Below are 1,098 nucleotides of genomic sequence, written 5' to 3' on the forward strand. Positions count from 1 at the left end.
CACACGTGCGTGTACAATGTCGTTTTCTAATAGATACTTATGCAGTTACGATATAGCTGTGCAACACTTTTACTATCGCTTTCTATATTGTATACGGATACGGGATGACCTCAACTAATCATATATATAGGGCCTTTGAAGTATTTGAGAATCACTTGCACGGCCACCGTCGTACAGTGCGTATACGGTGTGTGTGTGTACAGTCACGTTAAATTCTCCAGTTGTACGTTATTATATATTATACTTATACATAATCATATTGTCGTGTTATTCATTTATATTAATACTAAAACGGTTAGTCTGTCAAGCTGCACTTTCAACAAAAACAATAAAGCCAGTCATTGCCTGCAGTTAGATTTAGTTTCCAAGAATCTGGAATTGTTAGTGTTATTTTTACTGCGTAGTCATAAGATAGTTTCCTAATCTGAACCAAAGTCATGCCATAATTTATTTGAGAACACCCTAAAATGTATTTAACTAACATATCTTCTTGTTCTTTACTAGGTACATATTTGGTTAACAGTATACTTAGAGTTAAAACGATTTTCATCAAGACTATTTTGTATTATACCATCTATATTTTTCAGCTTTTTAATACGATAAAAAAGAGTTGTATGCCTTATCCCAAACTGCTGGACAGCATCACGGTACCCAATATTTCCCTCTTTATATACCTGTATGGCAGCTTGTATATTAGCTTCCATTTCCTTTTCATTTCTTTTAATTTTTTTAACGTAATTTCTAACCATTTCGACTAAAAAATAAAATAATGTACCTATATTATGATGTTTAAAACTACCCCATTATGCTATGTTGAAATCTACCCCAACAGCAAACTTAACTTGAAAACAATTATTCAATTTTCATAGACAATGTCTAATAAAAACCATTAGTTGAGTTAGAAAGAGCGTTAAATTTATTATTGGTCTAACTAATGACAACGTACCTTGTATTAATTAAAATTTGAGAATTATCCTTAAATTCGATCGTTAAAAATGATAAGAAAAATTGCAAGATTTGATTTTTTTTGACAATTTTATTTGTACCATAGATAGTGTTGATAAGTAGTAACAAACATGTAAAACTACAGTGTAGCTA

Source organism: Acyrthosiphon pisum, chromosome X (assembly GCF_005508785.2).
Source record: "Acyrthosiphon pisum isolate AL4f chromosome X, pea_aphid_22Mar2018_4r6ur, whole genome shotgun sequence".
Taxonomy (NCBI): Eukaryota; Metazoa; Arthropoda; class Insecta; order Hemiptera; family Aphididae; genus Acyrthosiphon; species Acyrthosiphon pisum.